Below are 23,521 nucleotides of genomic sequence, written 5' to 3'. Positions count from 1 at the left end.
ATTTGTCAGTAAATAACGTACAGTATTTGCTGTTTCTATAATAGGAAATAGAAACTGAAAATGGGCCATTTCCTGCAAAACGAAAGGTAGTTCCAATTTTTTTTGCATGTCATGGAGGAATATCTGATGGTTAAGAATCCAAGTTTTCGACCTCTTGTGCCTTCTCCGTGCCACCCCTAAAACCAAAGAAATTTGATTGGTTTTTTAGTTTTTCAATCATATCTTTTTACTTTTCACTTTATAAAAAAAGATTGTTATTAGAAATTGTAGACACACAAATTTGTTATATACTTCTTTTTCGTAAATTTCTTATTTCAAAAGATACAGAGCTTCAAAGTTGTCTTTATTTTGAAGATTCCGAAATTTTTATGTATGTACCTATTTTAACGAAATTGTATGTTATCTCTACAATCATAAGTTTCATATGTGAAAATACCTCGATTATAAAGTTATGGTGCTATTAATTTCCGTACCCTGCACCCCTATCAAAGGGGATGATAGCACTTCAATAGTTCAACCCCCTGGTCGTAGTAGGTATTTGATCACTGTGTGACGCTTTCGAATACAATTATCAAATAAGAAAAGTGGTCTTACTTAATTTTAACCGTTTCCATCCTCTACAAAAAGGGATGATTATTTCAACCCCCTATAGTAGTGATTGTTCAACTATCTAAGATTATATCGCTTTCGAACATAATTTACAAATCATTATTTTATATGAACATTAATAGTAAAAGTTACAGAACAACAGAAGATTAAACCACTCATTTCAGTAGGAGGTGGATAAACGGGAACGAGAGGATTAGAAAATATAAAAATATTCATTCCTTCCGGGGGGGGGGGGGGGGGGGGGAGAAGCTGAACTGAAGTGTGAAGATATTATTATTTCAAACGTATATTAGAAAACGCTACAATCTCACAGTGATTTAAATATCCCTACTAATAAGGGCTGAAAGTTGAATTATTATGCATCCCCTTTGGTAAGCGTGCAGGGTAGGGGGATTTATACAACGAAAAGTTCTAGACATTTTCTCATAAAACTCTTAATTATAAAGTATACAATTTGGTTAAAACATGTACATAGAAATTTCAAAATTCTTAAAAATATAAGCAACTTTGAAGCTCTCTGTATCTTTTTTAATAAACATTTCACAGAAAAGTAGTATATATCAAAAAATTGTGTATAGTTTTATGGTCTATAATTTCTGATAACAATATTTTTTTCTAAAGTGAACCATTAAAAAGATATGATTGAAAAACTAAGAAACCAACCAAATTTCATGGGTTTTGGGAGTGGTACGAGGGAAGCACAAGGGGTGGGAGGTCGAAAACTTCGATTCTTAGTCATCAGATGACTGTCTATGAAATGCAAAGAAGTTGGAACTACTTCTCATTTTGCAAGTTAAAACCCTCTATTCCTTATTCCAAGTTCCAAGTTCCTCTTTAAGTTTTTCCCAGTTCCCCCTAATATTTGCTTTAACTTTCTCAATTCAGTTCTCCTCAATGCTCCGCAAGCACAAAACCCTTCTCAAGCTCTCCTTAAATTCCTGTTATACTTCCTCTCAATTTTTTCATAAACCGCTCTCAAGTTGTTCTCAAGTTCCCCTTAAGAACCCCCTTTTCTCATTGCCTTTCGAACCTCCATCAATTTTCCCTAAAATTATTTGTTTCTCTGATGACCCTCCTTAAATTCCCATTAAGTTCTCTGGCACGGTTCCTTCAATATATACCTACCCGCTATTTATTTATTATCCCTCTCTTGTTCTGGGCCCTCAACACGCTTGCGTCCAATTTCAGAGTGACCTTCATAATGCTTTCTAGTGGTGCCCCTGCAGAAGGTCTTAAGTTGTTCTATACTACTCCGGTATTTACCTTACGAATTAGGGAAACTGCAGGAAAACCTAATTCGGAATAGGCGGAAGAATGGTCGAAACTGGTCTAAGGAAATTCCCATCTCTGTCACAGATGAAAAATTCTTACACCAGTCCAGGTTCGAACACCCGACCTCCGGCTTTATAGCCCAACCATTGAACCACAAAGCCGGTTTAGATCTAAATATTATAGAATCTGTGAAAATTTCAGAATTTTAACGTTGGCCTTCATGGTGTCAACTTCCCTGTGGGTTCGGGGATAGAATTGGCCCACACCCGCCCTGGAGATCGTAGAAGGCGATCAATGGGCAGAGACGTGACGAGACCAGCTACTTTTTTGAACATCCTGTTTATTCTTATGTTTATCCTACGTACACTGGCAACAGCCAGAAACGACACACAACCGCAGGACTGGTAGATTTTCCGAAAACTGAAACGGTGCCGGTCGGGAACAAGGTTGTGCGAGTCTCACCTGACCTTTATCAAGCGGATTCCTAGCAAAGACGGAGTAATTTCAACAGCCTATATAAAAACCATTGCCAGTGAGACGGAGGACGGTATCCTCCGGTGATTTTACGACAGTGAGCCCCTTCTTAATTAGTAAAAAAGCTAACTGCATATTATCGCGAACTTTGTTATGAATGGTGCCAAATTTCTGTCGCAGGTTCTCCACGTATTCATCCTCCACAAACAACACGGAAGTATTTCCTCATTGTTCCATTCATGCTTTCTGGCATCAGTGGTTCTCGTTTTGCAAATGCCCAATAGTTGACACAGATTTTGGAACAGCGCCGTCCCTGGTCAGCGCGTAATTCCAAGGGTACCCCAAAATCTGATAAAAAGCTGTTACCAGAACGTCTGCTATAGTTGTTGCTTCTTGATTGGTAGAGCGTAGGCTTCTGTTCATTTGCTGAAATAATCCATGGCCACCAATATGTGTTTGTTTCCAGAAGCTGCCCCTGGAAAGGGTCCTACTATGTCTAACTATGTTCACTCCTAGATGTCTTCCCGATATACCATCGTGTATCTGTACTTTAGCCTTTTATATGCCCTCCACCATAGTATGTCGAGACCAAGCGAGACCAAACGAGAGCAGACGAGACGAAACGAGACTGAACCAGGTCGAGACGAGACTTTGACTTGGCCTCGTCTCCTCTCCCGGTAACACTACTCTAAAGAGACCTTAGGAGTCTTAATTTTAAGCGTGATTGAAAGCTCTAAGAGCTTTTAAAAGTCGTTAGGACCTCGTCTTTGGTCTGGAGCGTTTCCAAGAGCATTGAAAGTCTTTTAAATGTTTTAGAATATTTTCAATATCTTGAAGAGTTGAGTCTTTAAGGGATTCTGAGAATGTATAAGGGCAGCCAATATCCTTAAACGGTTTTCAAGATCATTCATGAGCCTATTTCGAATTTTTTAATTGGTTTTGAATGACTCTCAAGCCTTTAGTGCCATTGGGATTGGTCGGTTCTAGTCATCTGCCATAAAGGTGGTTCCCTTTCTCTACTTCTTTCTTGCACCACCAATGCCAAGAATAGGTAGGTATGTCACAACAACGCTCTAGCCCTCTAACCATCAGGTTCATTCCTTTTTTCACCTCTCAACGTCTCTTTTCTCTACTTTTTGCGGTACCAATACCAAGAATGCTATTTCACAACAATCTTCTAACCATCTTCCATCAAATTCATCCCTCTGCGCCCCCGCACATTTTGTTTCATCTTTTAAAAGTTTAAAAATACTTGGAAAAAGATATTTCAGAGAAAGTATGTCAAAAAGGTTTCTATAAAGCAAGAAAGACATATTTCGAAGACGAGAAGTTTGATGGGAAATAGGTGTCAAAATGATTTTGAGGATACCTTAGAAGCTTTCCGACTAATCACCAAATATGACTCATTCGTCGAAACTTATTCTTAATGACAGTAGTCAGCCGATGGAAGATAAATTTTTTGTTCCATTGCTCGAAGCAAATATTTTTCCGATGATCTTAGCAACAAGCTGCAAGGTGCGCTACTTCATAGGTAGTTAATCTACAAACTCGTTTGGAATCAACCTGCAGGTCTATCTTTTCAGGTGTCAAATCGTATTGCGAGCCAATATTTCACACACTTGGAATTTAGGTTAAATTCCGTACAGAAACTTACGTAACCGCATCCGTTTCCTTTTAAATTGGCCAATTATGTGGCAATACTAAAACGCGATTTTAAATGAATGAAATCGTTTTTTTTCCGACACGGAATACCTCATTAGGAAAGTAGATCGCGGTAAACCATTTTCCGAAATGCTACGACCTTTAGAATTTTTTTAATATTAATAACCCCACGACAAAATGTTATCTCTGATCACTACATTTAATCTATTACATTACAATTGGAATGTTGGAATTCCACTCCACCGCATTTTCCTCAAGTTGACGGAGAGAGTGTGTACTAATTCATTAATTTATAATTAGTGCCTTTTACGGAAATTACTTTGACAACACCATGCCAAGCAACACCTTGCATTCTTTTCCTTCTGGAATTAAATTTCATTGGAATTTATTCAGTTCGATTGATTTTGTTCTTCGTTCGGTTTGGCTTGTAGATTCAGTGAAAGGATCACATGAGAGACATGCCATTTGGGAAGTAACATAAAACCAATCTGAATGAAAGTAAAAACTCTTTGTGTTGATTGCCTCGTGACAGTTATAGGCGTAGCGGGCGTCATGGCAGCGCCACCTGCAGCGCCCCGACGGTTGAAAAAGAATCACCATGGCAACAACGAGGGGTGAGCTTTTTAAGAACGTAGGAGGGAATTGCAACCAACGCCCTTTTTTACGCCATCTTTATATTTTGCTGATAATGTAAACTGCAACTACATAAGTACAATACAAATAGAGGTGGTATCGTTTTTTAAAGATCCACTTACAAAGGATTTTTAATTATGGAACCACTCGTTCTGTCTGCAAATTATATTCAGAAAAATGCCCGAGTGACTACCTACTTGAAATAATCTGAAAAGCTTTCGCTTGCAGTAATTATGAAATTTCTATTAATTATTTAGAATCGCTTTATTGGAGAAGCTACGTCATACCTTTTTATCGCAAATTGCATCATTTAGTAGAGGGCTTAATGAAACGAAAGTACATTGAAGAGTACACCTCCGCGCGAGGCGCTAATTATGCATCTTTTACTTCTTCAGTGCGCCAAAGAGGGATTATTCAAAAATGCTTGATTAACAAAGAAGGCTGCGTTTCATAAATTGAAGTTGAAATAGAGCTTACAAGGGGACTTCGTAAATTTCAATTATTCACTCGGTTTTACGCGCCATGCAAGCAAATGCGTTAAAATTTAATCACCACCTTATTTTATGCCCCATTGAACCTGGCAATCGGAATCTGTTATCACGTAACTCCTCATAAACTTCTCGGCGACGAAATGAAGGAAATTGATAACGCACCAAAATATGCAATGGCGTGCGAGGGTGTAATCTTCTCGGTGGACGCATGTGATTTAAATAACCGGCGCTTTTAATTTGTAACAGTTTACTTCCGCCATGAAAAACTAAAGCTATGGTTGGTAGATAAGCGACCTAAATTTATTTTCGATTCGGGCAACCGTGTGGAATTATCTCTGGATCATTTGTGGTCGATGATCACTATACCGGTGCCCTTTGGTTCAGTGACGTACCCTGGGAACCAAGTTTTCAAATTTATTGAAACTCAAGTCAAATGCAAGTATTGAAGTTTTTTTCCATGTCAATGAATTTAAATAGTATTTTTTCAAACAAATTTTTGAAATTTGAATTTTTTTGGGTTTCAACTTTTGGAAAACTGGTTCTGTTAGATCAAAGCTCACTAATGACTAAACAATATGTTACAATAGTCGCACAAATTTTCGTATGTGCCCTTATCTACCAAAAACCATTAATTTTGGATATATTATAGGTATAACTGCAAACTACCCCTTTTTTAGGGTAAAATTCATTGAGGATATGAACACAAGAGGTTTTCACTTAAAAAATAAAGCGTTGGCATGCTAAATTTGCTATGAACATTTTTTTGAACAATTTTTACGTATTAGTTTTTATTGGTTATGGTTCTTTTAGGCTAATAACCAATAAAAACTGTCCATGAAAGCAAATTTTATCTATTTAATACTTACCCATTCGAAAAAAACATCATGGAGCAATTAATAAAAAAATTCTGGGTAAGCTCCATTCGAAATTCTTCGGTCGAAAGAAGAATATGGAGTCCCCACAATTGTTCCTCCAAAGGACCAGGCCCAGTTAGCAAAGCGCCCGAAGATCCCGATTCACGACCACCCCGAGTTGCTGAAGGACCTGTTACACCCACGCATCCGGCAGTGCTTATTAACCTCGACGTCCACGTCACTACTCGACTTGGTACGTCTCACCCAAAAACATGAAGAACTGTAACAAGGCGCTGATCCGAAACACTCCACCAATACCATTACCACCGACAGAGTCCAACAGAGCGCCCAACACGCCAAGGTGCCACCACTGTCCAGGTTCCAGAATAGCACTTTCACCGCGACTGCCCAGTTCTGGCAAGCGGCCGCGACCAAAAAACGGGACAGCTGTCGGGAGTAGCACCCGGCTGTTCATCTAATTCGCATTGCAACCCAATCCAATCTACCTACTCTGTCGATTAAAATATGTAGGAATGACGTGAGAGCCCTCCTCTACTTCGGATCGACCCATAATTTCGTCCAAAAAGAACTTCCATCGAAGATCCATCTCAGCAACCACCACGTAGCCGATCTGAAGAATTCACATCACCAGTTAAAAGTCGTCGGCACAAAGTCAGAATCTGACAACTTCTTAGTAACTTCAAACCTTGTCGTACTGGAGCAGTACTAAACTACGAAAGAGGTTGCATTAACTGGGGGCTGCAGAGATGCCAAATGGAAGGCAGTGAACTCGATAAAGGCCAGCACGGCATCGATAGGTATCTGGGTGAAGGCTGGGTAAGGTCAATTTTTAATAAGATAGTGGCGTCGGCAACCTTCGCAAATGCAGCATCTACCGTAGGTAAAGGATATACGTTGTTTGTGGTGAAATCTCAAGTTGCAGCCATGGTTTGTAATGTTGGTTGCCCGTCACCTGCTGTTGCGGTATTCTCTACATGCCAAGTGCTTCCACTATTGCACTTTGTATAGTATAAAGTGCCTGGGTCGAATTTGCACCGCCTCGAGTAATGATTTCCTGCATGGTGGAAACAACCTCGCCCCTGCTCCGACTGCCATTGCTTTTTACACGGTTGTCGGTTCCTGTGTACCGCGTTGGCTTGGTGCATTGTTATCGAAGCATATTCTGTTCCCTGTAGAACACGTACTTAACCTAATGTGCATTCGGCTGTCGTTACTTTGCCAATAGTCATTTGAAAACTTAACTTATCCTCGGGATTTAGTAAGTCCTGCTGTACTGTTTGGTTGCAGATCCCACATACAGTGCTATTTATTAAAAAGTAGACATAGGGATTTATTATTGTTTTTTTCCCTATGTCTACTATTAACTGACAAAATCTCTGCAGTTTTGAATTTATTCCATTCCGCTAGTAGTTTAACATCAAATTTTAATTTTTGGAATTGTCTATCTGATTGGCGCGATTGTGCAGCGTTCGAAGCCATAGTTTCTATGCTTTGTATTAGCGAATTGTTCGTGTTATAATCGTCTTCTTGGTTGCGGACCTCTTGCTCTCCATTGAGGAGTTTTTGCATTTCCAGCTGTCTTAAAGCGGGTTGTGTTGTGCCCTCATACCTTCGAGTTGTTTACGGAGGAGTCTCAATTCTTCTGTCATTTTGATTGATTCTTTCATGCTTTTATGGAATTATTAGTGTTGTTATTTCTTGTGGGTTTTTATATACAGAATATATTACTCACTTATCCTCGTCGCCAAATGTTGGTTCTTGCCGGTTGAGAAAGGAATGCAATGTATTTAGTTATGTTTGTTTAATATAATCGATTTGTTTAATATCGAACACATCTGTTAAGAACACAACAAACACACTTACGTTTAAAAAACGTTTTTAAAGCGCTTTGAAATAAATTCGGTATTGGTTGTAAGATATACGTTTTTCCGTCAACCAATTTTGTACCCTACGTTTAAACACGGTTTTTATTGATAAGTATATAACCCATAGAGTTCATGTTCTACGTTGATAATATCTATATAAATAAACGTTGTTTGCCAATAATTTGATAAACATACGGGAATATTGGTTTATACTTCCTATAAAATACGAATAAAAACTAGATTTATTCTACGTGTCAAAATTACGTATCTATGGTTTATGTCATATTCTAACGAAACGTTTTTTTAGCATTAATCTTACAAACGTATACAATAGGTTTTTAATTTACCGTATAGCTACTGGAATATTGGTTTGCTTACTTGCTCTACAAATGCGAATACAGGGTCGCTCATAAGTCTGGAAACGGTCGATTATCCGAGAAAATTAGCAAGGTATCAAAAAAACGTTACATATATTGAGTACATTTTCCCTGATAATCGACCGTTTCCAGACTTATCAGCCACCCTGTATGACACAAATTCTACTTGTTACAATTACTACTGAAATTGGTACAAGGAATACGTACTTTATACGATCTAATTCTTTCGTGTTATATACGACCGTTTTATGCTTATAGTTATATCTCGACATTTTAAAACTGTTTATTTTGCACATTCGTTTGCACTCACATATGCATTTGAAAATGAGTTGTGTGATAGTTAGGGTTATGCCTTCATCCAAAAACGTTGCGGTATTTGGTAAGTTGACAATAATAATAGGATTATATTTTTAGCGCATTTTTGGAAAAAAATATGCTATTATTCGTTATGGCTGGCTGGCTGTCCGACTGAGATCTCAGCAGTTACAATAGCTAGAGAATTCAAATTTGCACTAAAAGTTATCTAATGTAGTGTAGATGTCCAGGCTCTAGTCTAGTTTTAGTTAGATTACTTGTGAGATCGATAATTTAAGAAAATAGTTTCGATATACTTTTCGGAGGTGCTATAATTTTACCGTTAGATAGCGCTACCAATATAACAACTTAATTATTAGCGCATTTTTGAAAAAAAAATCGCTATTATATTCGTTATGGCGGGCTGGCTGGCTGTCCGACTGAGATCTCAGCAATTACAATTGCTAGAGACTTTAAATTTTCACTAAAAGCTTTCTGTTATATTGTATATGTGCAGGTTCTAGTCTGTTTTGAGTTAGATTACTCGTGAGATCGATAATTTTAAACTTTGCTAATGAAATACTGATCTGCATTACCAAAAATGCGCTTTCATCATGCATATGCTGATTTACAACTTGTTTGATATTCATCTTTATTAGGACGTAGTAAAGTAGCATTCTGAACGGGAACCTGCATCGACAGCGCAAAGTTGGCTCCAGCTACTTTCAACAGATCATAGTTTAAACTTGTCTTTTTTTGGCCCTGCAGACGGACGCTTCTTCAACGCAAACCGGCGCCTCTTATGTATGCAAAGACGGCAAGAATTGAAAACGACGCTTCTTGGACAATCTGAAGGCAACTTTAATAATAGTTTCAACAGATCGAAGTTTATTAAACTTGTCTTCCGGGTCCGTATGGATGCTCAGGACGCCTAGCGACGCCACTCACGGATGCGAAGGCAGCTAGCTTTACAAATAGGAAATGAAGAAAATTGGCCCTGAATGTTCGTGATGGACTTTGTAATTTTTATGTGCAGACATTTTAATTTGATTAAATATACAATCTACTAAGCCCATATATTGCATTTATTATAAACGTTTATTACCAGTACATTATCGACGAATTTAATACGAATAATGCGTAAGGATATTACTACATATTCCATATACGAAATTTAAACGTATTCAGTAATCGCATATAAATCGTATATCAATACGCATAATATTCTACAGGAATATAGCAATATCCGTCGAACATTTATGTGTACTATAATATACCAGCAGGTATATAATTACGTTTTTTACACGTTTAGGGCTTTAGTGTACGGAACTGTGGTTGTTGTTTTTCCAATGATACTATGCTATGTTGATATGAAAGAACCTAAATGAACCTGAACCTGTTTTGAAATCGATTGAGTTTAACGGAACCGACGGTCAATACTACATTGAAAATCAGAAATTGTGTCAATTAAATGAAGTTTAATTCACATTTTTTTTAATAGAAGAGATCTTCCCACGTTAACGAAAACCAAATTTGATTTTCAGCACTTAATTCATTACGGGCCCTATGGAGGGTCAGAATTTGTACGTTATTGAGCAAAATGGTGAATTATTTGCCATTCATGTGTGCCTGTTGGAAGTAAAACAATGTAGTTTTCTGAATTTCTAATTAATTGTAGATACAGCGGCTAAACTCCGACGATAAATTGATTAGCTGTTAGCAAATCTGTCTTTCGCAATGGTCACCGCGTGTCACAATCCAATGAAGCTAATTACATTTTTAACGAGCACTTCGCCTGCAGGAACGTGGAGATGAGGGCGAAGAAAAAATTACGTTTGCCTATATCTTACACCAGAAAACGCAATTTACATTTACATTTATAAACGGAAGACATATTCCGATGAAAATTGAGATAAATACGATTTGACGATGAGGTTGATAGAGTTTTAGTATCTCATCATGTCGCATCATCGTCGTAAACCTCTCGAAATTCCATTCGTCGATATTATGTTACAGGAATTAAATTTGTATAAGGAGATGAATTTTCGTTTCGTAAACGAATGTCATTATGCGTTCAATTTAAATGTGGAGATTAAGTTAAATATAGGTTGCAGGTTGGTATTTAAATTAGAGCACAAATAAATAAAAAAAAGTGTATGTAACGCGTCGGCCAAATACAAATTAATTAATCGACCGTGCTGCTGTTATACACCAAAAAATTACTGGAGTCGTTAGCATAAAACATTACTAGGGGGAATACGAAAAAAATGAAATTAAAAGATGTATTAATTGGATAATGAAGATGAGAATATGGCAGTCAATTAGTGAGATGTAATATTTACTGGGGTCAAAAGTTAACCATTATTAGATTTTCTTTAATGCTTTTAGCTTGAATGCTGAATCTTTATTTTCTCTTAATTAGAATCTCAAGTTTGCTGCAAAGGCAGTAAGCTCCTATTGACATTTCGCTTGAAATAAAAGAAATAAAGCCGCGGCATCCACTTCCAATTGACAAAAAACTTTAAAACCAAAAGAACAGAGATTGGAATTTTTCCTTCGGTGTGTAAAGTTCATCGGATGTTTGCGCCGGGAAAATCGCATAATTGCGGAGATTTTAAATATGGGAAAGCCGACAGGAAAATTCATTAAAAGCAATTTAGATTAATTTGCGTATCGTGCCGAAACATAATACAAGATTTTGCGAATGGTTAATTTGCATTTGTAATCGCCGAAGGGTTTCTTTTGAAACAAATTGAAAAAGTATTCGATGTACATGTTAGAAGAGAAGTCTTATGAAAGCGAAGTTGGGAAGTAGAAAAAGCACGACTCACGGCGTTTTCATAATTAAAGTTTGGGCTGATTAAAAAAGTTGAAGTAACTTTCGGTATAAGATCATTATAGGAGAACGTGGGTGGGGTGGCTGTGTAAATAAGAAACCCTCAAAGGGTACAGAAATTGAAAAATGGCGACATGGGGGAATATTAAAGAGTTCTGTCACGAAAGATAGGGTTGAAAATTGAAACGAATAAGAAGGTAAATGACTTGGTAATTAATCATCATTCATCATGAGGAAAAAATTAAGCTCAAGAGCGTGCTAATAGATGACAAAGTGCCCAATTTTGGCAATCGGGCCTACGTGACATAAGCTCGTAGTATCCCGAAGGATAATTAATTACAAAATCAGATACATTCGTATGTCCTTTAGATTTTCATATCATTTAATTATGTTAAACCCACCCCCTCGCGACGGCCACGTTATTTGCACGCATTTTTTCGTTTTTCCCCCTCGAGTTGTTTTGTGAATATCCTGGCTGGTCGCAAGGCGAACTGCCGGAGCCAATCGTACCTCGTTTCCGGAATCGCGGGGGTTCTTGAGTATCCCGCACCCGCACCCCTAGATAGGGGCCACTACGTTCATCGATCCGTGCCCAGCACGGCTCGATTATATTTGTCATATTAGTTAGCAATTTAAATATATTACTTGTTTTCGCGTGGCTTCAAGATATAAATCGTAGCGTATCGCTTGGAAATCGGAGTTAAAGCAAGCGAACGGGACTCGCAAACCCCCATTTCGTTATTCAACTTAAAACCGCCGCTATACCTATATACCTACCCTCGATCGATAATACTAATCATTACAACCCTTTTACTGGCTACGGCCAAGTTTAATTGAGAATATAAATGCGGCGTGTACCAAATAAACGCCCGAATTCCACTTCTAACTATAACTTTACCACCTTCTTAATACCTACTACTTAACTATAACTCTTGTAAACTTCATTACGTAATTAAAGAAACTTTCGTCGACAAAAGCAAGCAATTTTAACTTCATCAACGTAAATTAGTAATTGACGTGCGTTTTTTTTCTGCTAGGCGTTATTACAACGTGTCATTTACACGCTACCTGTATTTCGCCTTTTTATCACCCTTCCTGAAACATTTTTAATAGTATGCCACTCTACTCGTGCACTTAGAATGTAACACGTAAATGTCAATCATTTTTTAAGTTTATTGATTGGTCACTGATGTAATGCATTTTTAAGAATTCAAACCCACGTAAACGGATTCTTAATGTTGAGCTTTTTCCATCTTAATATCGAATCGAATGATATTGCATAACTAGTAATGAAATTACGGTTTGCTCCTATTTTGTAACGTTTTACTTTTAGAACAAATCTGCTTGAACAATAGACAACCAATTTATCACTCTGTTTATTAAGTTTATGAATTAAAGTATTATCACGTAATTCAAATACCGTTCTTAGTCGAAACTAAAATGCCATGGAATACACTTTTCTAGAAAATGTCACTCTTTACCAGCGCTAAACATCTAATTTGCACTGAATCCACTTTTAAATAGTCATTAATGTGGAAACTTTTCTTGAACATTTCTTTTCATCTTTAAGACGGACAATAATATTCTGGGTCGAAATTATGGGTCATCTAAAAAGAGGATTTGAACATTTGACTTATCTGTAAATTATAGAATATTGTAGGCGAGATCGTATGGAAATTTTGTGTGAAATTTTCAATCAGAGGAGTTTCCAAATTACAATTTGCATGTTCTCCGTCCCTATACCGAGTACTTCGGTTAAAACAAGCCTCACTAACAAGGCATTTGATATGGAGAATGCAAAAAATCGGAAAACACAAGTTTATTTTTCAGAGATCACCCGACTGATTTGAAATTTTTGACGAGGGGTGTTGTGGGGAGGGGGTGTAACCAAAGTTGTGTTTCACGATGTTTTTTGTAGTGTCGAGAACAACTACAAAACTAATTAGTACAGTCTAGTTGTCGTCACTCGTCACACCATGGGTTTTGAATCGAAAGCGTTATTCACTGCGGTATCTGTAAATTAACCAAAACATTTAGGAGACCCTTAAGAGACATGACCACATCAAGACTGTCACACAAACCCCAAGTGATATACCTATGTTAGCGTCGAGTTGTTAAGCGAGACGCTTATGCTTTCTCTCAATCGTTCGATCGCTCGCTCGTTCGATGGCTTCATGTCCATCGAGAAAACGGATTAGGATGAAATTTTGCAGGTGGATTCTCTATCAAATTTGTAGATCGAACGCGACTTAGCAATGTAGGCCAAAAAGTAAGGAAGGCCCTTTAGACATCTCCGTTAGTTATGAATCGAATTGCATGAAACTCAAACTGGGCATAGCCGATACCATATCAAATACCGGCTTTATGGCTCAGTGGTAAAACGTTGGGTTATAAATCCGGAGGTCGGGTGTTCGAACCTGGGTTGAGGTGAATTTTTCATCTGTGGCGGAGATGGAAATTACCTTAGACCAGTGCCGAGTATTCTACCGGCTACTCCGAACTAGGTTTTCGTGCAGTTTTCCTAATTCGTAAGGTAAATACCGGAGTAGTATAGACCAACTTAAAACCTTCTGCAGAGGCACCTCTAAATAGCATTATGCGGGTCACTCTGTAATTGGGCGCTTGTCTGTTGAGGGCCCACAACAAGAGAGGGATAATAAATAAATAAATATAAAGTCACCGCTTTCTCACTTTTGAGTAACTCGTGCATGTTCCAGTGTTGGCATATTGAAATGATAGATGTCTTTGTCCAAGAACAAGGCTCGTCAGCAATATATAAAAGAGGCTTTTTTACAGACAGTTCTCTTAAATAGATCTAATGGTAAATTTGCCTACTTCTGTTTGTGTTTTCACAGCAACCGTATCACATAGAAGGTAGGGACTGCGGCTTCAGACTGGTTTACAGATGTGCTCTTCCGATTTTCAAAATTTTCAAAAATACTATCGTTATAAATAGGGTCGGTTGAAGGTAAAACGGCCAGTAAAGAAGCAAGTAAAGAGTTTTTAATAGTTCCAAAGCAGCGGCATCTTCGTTAAAATTTCTGACGTTTCGTCAATTACGACTTTTCAAAAATATAAGTTGACATAATATGTGTTAAAATTTAATATGTGAAATATTGTTTAAAATTTTTGTATTTTTAAAAATTCAATTTGTTCAGTGCAGATGTATAATAACTTCATTTCTACACATATAAAATTTGAACACATATGTCAACTTCTATTTTTGAAAAACTCGCGAATGACTAAGCGTCAAAAATTTTAACGAAGATGCCGCTACTTTGAAACTATTAAAACCTTTTTACTTGCTGCTTTATTGACGGTTTTATCATCAACCGACCCTAATAACTCTTCCATTCGTCAGAAACTTTAATATACAAAACTATGGTAAAATGGGGTTGCCAAGAGAATTCTGATCTCGACCAAACAGTTCGAATTTCAGGAAATACACTCTTTACGTATTTAAAAACTGTCGAATAGTCTTTCTATTGTAACGAATGGTCGCTTTAGAATTAATTATTTTTTCGAATTTGTATTTTGTTCAGCATAGAACAATGTATACATGCACCGCTTCCTAGCGAACGTGAACGAAAGTATGTCTGGCAATAACCAGCGATAACAAGAAACTTATTGCGGAATGCGCACACGCTTTCCAAAATCTCTTGGGACCTGAGTGTTTCGTTTCGTTCTGTTTAAATCCGAGCACGTGACCAACATGCCGGTTTACTATTCGTCTAAAGGGGTACGCTAGTCGAGTATCCTTACGCGCAGATTGGAAGGTCCGTTACGGCATTTTGTACGGGGTGAAATTCAAAGAGCGAAAGACGTGGGAGAGCGAGAGATGGTGCCTTAGTTTCGCGACTCAAAACGAACTATTTGGATGCGTTCAAAATGAGATTCGATGACGAATTTGTAAACGAGCGAAAAGAGACTTACTCTTTTCATCGCCAGAAGATATGTGTCGTTTAGACGTTCCAACTGCCCTTTAAGAGTACCCTTCCCCGACACTCCGTTCTGCAGATATTTGCACTGAAAATGTTGAGATCATCAATAGATGTGCCTTGTCCAGACGTTCCACTTGCCCTCTTCCGATATTTCGTTTCGACCAAGGTTTCGACCTTAGCAATAGATGTATCTCGTCTAGACGATTCATTTTTCCTTTGCGAGGACTCACCTCCGTTACACCGTCGCCCTTAAATTTGTATATTTCTTCCAGATGTCCCAATTGCGCTTTATGAGTACCGTTCTCTCTTGAAAATATGAAGAATCATAACCGATCACGATATGTCGAGTCGAGGAGAATGTGATTGGTATGAATTGAGTCGTTTCGTGGAGATCTTCTTTGGAGTATACGGTGTACCATGAGCAGAAGTTTTTCCCTCGCGTTCCATTTTGATAAGAAGTAAGGGAAAAGGGAGGTAGTTGGTAGAAAACAGTTCCTTTCGTTGATACTTTTAATCAAAATACCATGAAAATAAAATCAATTTCTCTTCCCACAGTCCAGTCTGTGAACATATAATTTAGGGATAAAAAACCTACATACCTTCCTGAAACGAAGATTACCACAAGATCACTATTTATCGGTCGAAAATGCTTAATTAATAATCTATAAAAGGCGACTAAAATTTAAAAAGTTGACAGCTTCATCCTGCCCCTGCAAAAGGCAATTTATTTAATGAGGGAGGGGAATAGGAATATGGTTTAGTTGTATGTCAGAAAAAGACTAAGGTAATGAGAATTGGAGAGGCAGAAGACAAAACTGAAAGATGAAATACTGGGACAGGAAGAAACCTGTAAATATCTAGGAACCACTGTTACAGATGATTGGAGAAACTGGAAAGAAATAAAGACGGACATTGGAATGGCAAAAGAAATATGAATCTAAGGAAAAGAAAAACGAAGTGCTTTGAATGGGGTGCTATACTGTACGAATGTGAAACGTGGACAATTTTGAAGAAAGATATGTAAAGAATTGAAGCGGTCTGACTGGATTAGGAACGAACAGGCACTAGAACTAATGGGAGAAGAAAGATCTTTGTATGAAACAAGTTTGAGAAGGAAAAGAATGTGGCTTGGTCATGTGCTAAGAAGGAATAGTTTGCTGAAGGACGTGATCAAAGGAGCCCTGGAGTGTGCAAAGAAAACGCGAGTTGAGATGGTAGATCATCTCAAAGAGGGGAAACGATACGCTAATATGAAAAGAAAGGCAATGGATAGAGAAGAGTGGAGACCGAAAAACTGAACCTGCGTATAGCAGAAAAGTATCAAAATCTGTGTTTCTTTTTTAATTTTGTTTCTCAGCCGCTGTATTGATTTTTGGGTGTGCCTTTTCTGGTTAAATAAAGATGCTCCATCTTTACCTTCATCTTTAAACGGGAGTAGACAAAAAGTTCGAATTTCATTAAATTTGCTTAAACTTCCTCTGTAATCAAAAACAAAAGTGTAAAATTTTTTTTGAAAAGGTAGCGCGCTTTTAGCCCAATCAATTGTGGGCATACGCCTTTAGTTGTTCCCTGGAGAAAAATGGTAAAGGTGAAACCAAAACTTTGTCACTTTTAGAAGCTGAAACACTGTAGACCTTGGATTACTTGAAAAAAGTGTTTTTTGTAGGCGAGTGGAGAGCGTTTTATGCGAAAATTGAGAGAGCTAAGGGGGAGTGTGAACGGAATCTGAGGACAATTTGAGAAGGATTTACAAGGCACCTGAGGAAAGTTGAGATTAGTCTAAAAGGAACAGTTCATTTTAGGAAAACTTGATGGGAATTGGAGGGAAATTTAAGACAATTTTGAGGACAATTCAGGCGAAGACGCTATAAGGAAACTGAGAAGTTATATCGTGAGACAAAGAATTTTTGTGGCAGTTGGAGAACGTTGTTTGATGGTAACCTGAAGGAAGCTGCGAAGGATAAATTTAATGGAAATTGGAAAAAGCTTGTGAGAAGAAGCTCAGGTGAACTTAGAAAGAGAATTTCAACGGCACGTAAGAGAGAATTTGAAGAAACTTGAGGTGAGCAAGAAAAAATTTGAGAAAATTTGAGAATAACATTAACTGAACTTAAAGAAGACTTTAAGAGGACTTCAAACATTGAAGAACTGAAATTGATAGTAGATTACGATCGAATCTTCTCTCACGGTTTTTCTTCTTTTCAAAAATGTGATGCTATTTCCAAAACTAATGTAGGTGCCCTACATAGTTTTCACGTGGACACACTCCGGATATAACTGTTGATTATATTTTCGCCCTTAATCGAGAGAAGATTTATCTTCCTCAATTAATTGCATCGTCTTCGGGCATGATCTGTTTGATCTTCAGCACTCACGCACACAGTGATATAATCAATCATACAAAATAAGATCTCGAATGCGATAGGTAATTATATGTACCTACCCCTCATCATATTTTCTGTTCTTTGAGACGTAAGTCGTTAACGATGTAATTATGAAACTTGCATTACTTTGACTTCATCGGCATAATCGAGACTCCATCGGGATTCTGTTGGCCAAAGCCAAACTATAACAAATTGAAACGTACGAAATTCGCAATACATGTCAGAAGATAATAAAAAATAATTAATTTAACGCTAGAATCGGTAGTAACGTTCCACCCTCGTTGGCAAACTTGTCCCGAGACTGTTTCTTAGTAGACGTGAAACGCCTCTAATGAACAAGTAGGTACTGTAAAATGCATGCTCATTAATTTTTATTTCTTCCTTCCTATTAAGAGAACACTGTAATTAGCTATATTGAGTTTTAGCTTATTGCATATTATATAGTTTTACCACTAATTACATATTAGTGGCAGGTCGATGTTGAAGTTTGAAGTAAGTCATTATTATGTAGGGCAGGCGTGGGCAACCTTTTTTTCCAAGGGGCCAAAATAAAATTTTTTATATGCGCCACGGGCCACACTTGAAAATCCAAATAAAAAGTATGTTTAAAGAAATCAATATTTAAGTATCTATTTCTTTTTGGTCTTGATCTATTTTTTGCTTTCGTAAAAATTATTTAAAAAAAAATCAATAAGTACTGAAAATTGACACGATTTTGCAAACAAAATTTAACAGATGTGGATAATAAATCCCCATATTCAGTTTGTATCCAAATTTTCATTTATGCTCTTAAGATTCTTTATCCCTAAAACACGTGTCGTTGTATTGCCCCACCCGGTATTATCGCGAGGAAAATTCTGGAAAATACCTGGCGGTATCTCTGAAACAATAAATGCATCCTTAACTAGGCTTTCAAACGTCTTGGAAGCTTCGGATCACATCCACTAGATGCTGCACGTGTAACATAATCATATTTAATTAATTAATTAATAAGAATTTGAAACTTGTGAGCCCTATGAAGTATTAACTATGAATTATATTAGCGGGCCGGACAAAACCTATCGGCGGGCCGGATCTGGCCCGCGGGCCGTGGGTTGCCCACGCCTGATGTAGGGCATACCCGAAATTGAATGGATGTAAACTTTCCCATCCTACGGTAACATTGTTAATTTAGACAAAGTTCTGTTTTATGCGTATGGTCTTTTAGAGGACGTGCAGCCAAGGTGTCGAATAATACCCTTCACTTATACACACATTTGGGATACCCACTCTCAGATTCAAAACACTTTCAAGTGCGTCAATATTCGCTAGTTATTCAGCTTCACTAAATCGAAATCCCCATTGCCACAACGGCAATTTTTTTGATTGGATTATTGGTTTGAAACCAATATTTTGTACTGATTTGTATAGGGAGTATAATGTCCCACACAAAAACTTTGCACAAAGGTGGCGCGACACCAGCCCTAGATTTTTAAGGTTTGACAAAGAGGATACCAAATTTACTATTTTGGTAGATAATGTAACGTAAATTTAATTATGTCGTTTATTTAGTTACATTTAATTAACAATATATTTACAACGGTCTTAAAATGGATTAACTTATGACAGTATTATCACTCGCAATTTATAACATAACAAGAACGCATCGATGTCGGAACTAACCCGAAACAGAATTGGTTGTGCTTATACAGGGTGTTCATTTGAAAACTTCCCACCAGGCATTTATCGAAAACCACTGATTAAAGGAAAAATCGCCGAGACACGTCAAAGATTTGTCAAGGTGGACAACTTTTGAACCAAGAACTACATCACCCTCTGCCCCCCAGGGTCATTACTTCAAAAATTTTAAATGACAAGTGGCATCGAGTAATTGACCTTTGATTTTTTTAAAATCGGTCGATTCGTTTTCGAGAAAATTAGAATAATTTCCACTCTTTCGCCTAGTGTGTAAACCATTCTGGAAGTAAAATCTGGATCAATAAATAAATTTTCACCATCCCAAGATTGTCACAAAGGTAACTGACAGCAAATTAAATTCTTTCTTTCCCATAGCAACAAATAAGTGATATTTTCGTTGGTTTTTGTCTTCTATCTGAACAAATAAAGATAGGCCGATTAAATAAATTAAATAAAGATTTTTCTAATTTTATGGAAAACAAATCGACCGATTTTAAAAAATCAAACGTTAATTACTCAATACCACTTGTCATTTAAAATTTAAAGGGAATGGCCCTGGGGGGAAGAGGGTGAAAGGTGAAACAGGGTGAAGTAGTTTTTGGTTGAAAAGTTGTTCGCTTTAACAAATCTTTTGACGTGTTTCGGCGTTTTTTCCTTTAATCAGTAGTTTACCATCAATCCGTAGTGGGAAGTTTTCAAATGAACACCCAGTATAGCAAACAACATTCTTTCAAGACTAGTTCCATTAATTTTTCAAACGTTGCGGGAGTGTTACACAAGCCAAAGGGCATCACCGTAAATTGCCACAGACCCGACCCTATACTAAAAACTATCTTCTCGCAAAGTTCGGGATGCATACCAACTTGCCAGTTGGCAGTAGCCGTTATTCATATCTAAGGTGGAAAACAACTTAGCACTCGTAAGCGTATCTAGCGTGTAATCTATCGGGGCAATGGATAACTACACATCTTCTACGTTGTTCAGTTGCCTATACAGGGTGATTCAAAATTGAGTGCAAAAATTTTAAAAGCGTATACCAGCCACAAATAAGAAATTTTGTTCATATAAGCGTATGTCCTAACTTTTCTTGTTTTCTAGATACAGGGTTTTTTTTTACTAAAATCGGGTTATATTTATTTTATTCCCACTAAAGGAAGGCCCTTATATTATTATATATTATATTGTGACGACAAATAAGCCTACCAATTTTTTTTTAATCGGCTGGAAGGTTTTTGAGTAATTGATAAAAAACCGATTTTTTAAAAAACTGTTACATCCTGTATCTAGAAAACAAAACCAGTTAGGACATACGATTATATAAAAAAAATTTCTTATTTTAGGCCCTTAAAATCTTTGCATTTAAAGGAAGTAGTTTGTAGAAAACTGTTGCTTTCGTTGAGACCTTTAATTAGAATACAATGAGAGATAAAATTAATTTTTAACCCCCTCCCCCCCCCTCAGGCCTCGTCGCTCACTGATTTCGAAAAAGAGTCGCACGGGAAAGTTAAAGTTTCTACAAACCAATTTATTTCGATGAGACTTTTCATTAGAATACCATGAAGGGTGCAACATGTGTTTACCCTCCCCCCCCCCCCATTTTCTAAAGGTTAAATTGGCACCACTAAAGGCATGCGTATGCAAAATCTGAGACCAATTGCACCTTTTACTTTCAAAAACAGCATCTTAGGAAATAATTCGGGGGGGGGGGGTGGGGGGGCTTTAAACAGCGAAATTTGATGGCCGTCTGGCACACCTTCAGAAGTGGGTCCGGACGGACGGACAAAACGCAAACAATAGCACTTTTTTTTAATTCTTAAAAGATGGGCTAAAAAAGTAGACTTGAAAATTGAAATCGTTAGAACTCACTTGAATTCCCATTCAAATCATTTGAAATAATCTGAAATTACATTTAGAACAGATAGAAAGCCTCACTGAAATCATATAAAATCTCATCCACACTTTTTAAAATTCTACTGAATTCACTAATCACTGAAATGCCCATGAAATCACTGATTTAGGACTAAAATAATTTGAAAAAACAATCATTGAACTCTAAATACATTTCCATCCGACATCGACACATCGTAGCTGTAGTCACAGATTATGCAAGTTAAGATCGTATTAAAGTCGAATTGAGATAATCTAAAATCACTTGAACTCGAATTGAATTGACATTCCCCCGAAACTCTCTGAAGCAACTATATATAAATCATGTTAAGTCACCACCAAATCACTAGAAATGTTGAGATTCAGAATACGTTAAGTATTTTGAATCTTATTGAAATCAGTTGAAATCACATTAAGAGCACTTGAATAACTCATTGCAACCTCCTGGAATCTCGTGATCATTTTCATTAAATAAGTTGATATCACATCAAACCACTTGAAATCTGATTGAAATCGTCAGATATCGTGTTAAAATCCCATTGCAAGTACTTTAATGTTACTGTATTGAAATACATTTAAAATTATTCAAAATCTCATTAAAATTGCTTGAACTTGGATATCACATAGGATTCGCTTCAAAGTCTAAAAGCATTTGAAATCTCAAATTAACTTGAAATTTCGCGAAATGATACGGAATCACATAAAAATCTTCTGTACCCAAATCACCTCAAATACTATTGAAATCTTGTCACATTAAATTCACTTCAAATGTCTACAAAATTAGTTTAAAATGGCATTTTCCTCACCAGAAACAACACTAAAATCACTTCAATTTTTTCAAATTCTATTGGAATCTGGTAATAATTTGAAACTACCCTAAAATCCTTTGAAATTTCATTAAAATCACTCAAAATCCTATTGAGACCATTCGAAATCGTAATAAGTTGCATTACAATCGCTCCTAATCCCAAACTATTTAAAATCACTTGAAATGAGATTAAAATAATTTGAAGCCACATTAAACTCCATTTAATAAAATTACAGGAATTATTATAATGATTTTTGTTTGTTTGTTTTGTTTTGTCCTGATAGCGTTGGCTATTGAGATATCCAATTAAATCTAGAATTAAATCTTCAGTAATATCTGAGATCTTAGCTGTAATCACAAGTCGTACAAATCTCATTGAAATCTTCTCATCCCAAATTAGTTTGCTACGTGGCTCATGATGTTTCAGCTGATAGGTAATTATTATGATCGTCTGTCTGACCGTTAGAAAAAGCTATAAGCTAGACAGTAATTCTAACCAAAACTTACACAGCACATAAGGGTCATCAGGCCAAAAATTAAGGGCGTTCATCGACGTCTTTAATTTACACAGCAGTACTTATTTGAAGTGGGGGATGTGGAGTGGGTTAAATTTTAGAAAAAGTCAAAACGTTAATCTACTACGCCCAATAGGAGTGTTGTAAGCGATGTAAAGTGACGAGACATTTAATTATAAAGTCTTTTATGGAAATTTTTAACAAACGTTGTGTTTATATTCCATTGCACAAACAGTTAACGTACCTATAATTTACCCCATTTAGTGGGCAGAAATTGTTATATTTAGCACTTAATTTGAATGAACCGGGCGTTATTTATAAATCGAAAATACACCTCGTTCGACAAATGCCTTTTAAGTTGAAACGAAATTTGGATTGATGTCAAAAGCACTCCAAACTTCGCACTGCATTTAGCACTCTTTGATAATTTTTCATTGTTAACCCCAATTTACAGAGAACAAATGCGACCCGAGTATGTAATTATGTCTCTTTTTTTCCAGGTTCGCCGGAATGCAGAATTGAAACACGAATTTTCAATTAAAGAAGACAAACATCGGAGTGCGTCCCTTCGCTAATTAAAGATTTTGTAAACTAAGTGTAGATACTAAGTAAACCATTGTAAAATCCATTAATCTTTCAAAAATAAAGTCGGGATCTTAAAACTGCATGTGAATTCGGTTAGTCCTCGTAACAACCGGTCGGAAAAAAAGGGGTAAAAATGTCTTGTCAAGTTTCATCGAGATCCCCCTGTATTTTATCGCTCGCACGGAGTCTGAAGTTGACATCTCAACCCCTTGGAGATATCTCCCCTAGCTTTAATGCATTTCAGTTTTTTCGTCTTTCCCTTCTAATTTTAGTGCCAGATACTTTTCTTTTCCAGTTTCCTTTTCGACGAGTACAATGCGCATTATTATTTTTGTA

The 23,521-nt window shown here is 36.9% G+C and overlaps 1 long non-coding RNA gene across 1 annotated transcript in view; it reads left to right on the top strand.

The window, feature by feature from the left end:
• The window catches only part of LOC116172964, a 43,766-nt gene extending 20,534 nt beyond the window's left edge, over positions 1–23,232 (top strand). The window contains exon 2 of the long non-coding RNA XR_004145815.1: positions 23,101–23,232. This is a non-coding gene — a long non-coding RNA (uncharacterized LOC116172964). The remainder of the gene's footprint in view (positions 1–23,100) is intronic.
• The last annotated feature ends 289 nt before the right edge of the window (positions 23,233–23,521 follow it).

The sequence above is a fragment of the Photinus pyralis genome, unplaced genomic scaffold (genome assembly GCF_008802855.1).
Source record: "Photinus pyralis isolate 1611_PpyrPB1 unplaced genomic scaffold, Ppyr1.3 Ppyr1.4_LG6, whole genome shotgun sequence".
NCBI lineage: Eukaryota > Metazoa > Arthropoda > Insecta > Coleoptera > Lampyridae > Photinus > Photinus pyralis.
The sequence above is the reverse complement of the archived record's forward strand: the minus strand, read 5'-3'. Positions and strand labels throughout refer to the sequence as shown.